The sequence below is a fragment of the Orycteropus afer genome, unplaced genomic scaffold (assembly GCF_000298275.1).
Source record: "Orycteropus afer afer isolate SDZICR_OR568_19922 unplaced genomic scaffold, OryAfe1.0 scaffold00229, whole genome shotgun sequence".
In the NCBI taxonomy this organism is placed as follows: domain Eukaryota; kingdom Metazoa; phylum Chordata; class Mammalia; order Tubulidentata; family Orycteropodidae; genus Orycteropus; species Orycteropus afer.
Genome location: NW_006921816.1, coordinates 1,801,591 through 1,804,176, shown reverse-complemented (window position 1 = coordinate 1,804,176; position 2,586 = coordinate 1,801,591).

Here is a 2,586-nt window from a genome sequence, read left to right as displayed (position 1 = left end):
GAGTTCCAGCATTATTTCTGTCACCAAGGCCAAATTTTCCAACTACCAGTGATTCTTCTTTGTTTCCAACTTTTGCATTCCAGTCACCAGTGATTATTAACACATCCTGATTGCATGTTCGGTCAGTTTCAGACTGTAGAAGTTGATAAAATTCTTCAATTTCCTGAATATAGGTATGTTGGCTCTAATTGACTATTATTCTCTCCAGTCTATCATTCACATTCTTGGTAATATACTAATAATCATGTATATTCATGCTATATCCTCCTGCTCAAAACTTTTGAGTAATTATTTACTATATGTATACAGAAAAAAGACTGTGTATCTTCATAGCTTGACATTCAACCTCTCTCATGATCTAATTTTAATCCACCTTTGAAAACATATTTTTTTTATTATAACTTTTCTAATCACACTGGGCTCCTCATTACTTCCCAAATCCATCATGCATGTACATGTTATTGTGTCCCCACTTACACTCTTCCATAAACATGGAATGTCCCTTTTTATAGCCAATCAGAATTATTACCTGTTTTTCCATACACAAGTCAAAAGTTTCCTCTGAGGAGTCATCACAGAAAACGTGTTTAAAATTAATCACCCACTTTCAGTGTCCCATTAGCATTTTCTGCACCCCTCAGTCTTACTGTATCCTATATTATCATTTTGGTGGCATAGTGTCTAAAGCATTTGACTGCTAACAAGAAGGCTGGCATTTCAAACTCACTAGCCAATCCTTGCGAGGAAGATTGGGCAATCTACTTCCATAGAGTTACCACCTCAGAAGCGAAAGGAGGGGTCACTGTAAGTCAGAATCGACTCGACAGCAGTGAGTTTGGTTTTGGTTTTTGGTTTACATCATCATTATTTTTATATTTAGCTACCAGAGAAGATTTCAAGGACATAAATAACCTCGTCCGTCTCTGTGTATTCAGGGACTGGTCCCTCCCTATACATGTCCAAAGCATGTGAGACGATGTCTCTCCATCTCACTTCAAAGGAGCGTTCTGGCGGTAATTCTTCCAAGACAGATTTGCTCATTCTTCTGGTAGTCCATAGCATATTCAATATTCTTAACGAATAGTATAATTAAAAGGCATCATTTTTTCTTTGGTTTTCTATATTCTTCATTATTCATTGTCCTCTAGGTTTATTAATAAACCAGCACTTTGCTTCAATGAAGAACAAAAAGTAATAGTGAATAAATAAGAGGAGTCCCTGGGTAGTCTAAACATTAATATGCTTGGCATCTAACCAAAAAGTGGGTGGTTCAAGTCCACCCAAAGGTGCCTCTGAAGAAGGCCTGGTGACCTACTTCTGGAAAATCAGCCATTGAAAACCCTATTGAGCATAGTTCTACTCTGAGACAGAGAGGGTGGCCATGAATTGGCATTGACTCAACTGCAACTGGTAAAATAAATGAGAAAGAGTAACAAATGATATCTTTGCTTAATTTACTGGGAGATAATTTGGAACTCAGAGAGACTCAGCAACATTCCAGAAGTCACCAGAACCCAGGACAAATGGCTGGGAGTCACTTTCCCCAGTGTCTAAACTCAATAGTGTTATATTATTACAACCCTGTGGTCCTTTCAGGACAAAATGTCAGGCTCAGATGTAGCCATTGACCATGACAGTTAATTAAATACAGGTGTCCTCAAAAGCCATCTGCAAAGAAGGCAATCATGGGCTTGCTGCACGCTCACTAATCCTTAGGGCTGTAGAGGAGAACGGTGTCATTTTAAATCACTTTGACTAGCAGCAGCTTTGTTTAGACACCTGCTCCTCTTCAGTAACTAAAGGTAACTGATATGTGTGTGCTTGTACGTGCCCAGACAGGCTTCCAGTCCCAAACAGCCAACTAAAATTATCCTTCTCGAAGGATCTATTTGGATCTGACATTTGTTCATTTATTTCTTCAAAAGGCAGTGAAGAAATCAAGACTGCTTACTACTGATCCAGAGCTAGACTTCCATACTCTTGCTCATCTGACACACACAGGCTTGGGTTTGGAGTGTTTTGAGAACACCACAGTGGCCAAGCAATCATGAATTTTGGAGGAAGAGAGATGACTAGAGGTTGAAGATCCTCCGTGTAAATTTATCAGGAAAGATCTCCATGCTTTTGCCTCTGCTATACTGTGATCTCCTTCCCAACCTCTTTATCCTAATCCTATTCACCCGTAAGCTTCAGACCAAGATATTTCCCCTCTTTCCATGAAGTTTTGCCTGATTTACACAAACTATATTATCTCATCTTTTTCTGAACTTCTGCACTTCTGTGGATACCATGCAATTTGCAATTTTGGGCCTCTTTGATTTGAAGATGCTAATTTGATTGCTCCAGCCAGATGGCAAAGATTTTCAGGACTGTGCTTATTAACTCTTTTGATTCCTACAATGGCCCTTCTTAGTAAATACTTCTTTGCTGATAGGAAGCCATGAAAATAAAGTCAACAAATATAAATAAAGATTCAATTGCTAGAGCACTCTATTGATAAGCTTTACTCTTGTAAATCCTTTAAAAACTGAAAAATAGCCTGGATTGTTGCTTACAGACATGTTTTCTTGAAGAGAAACATATTCC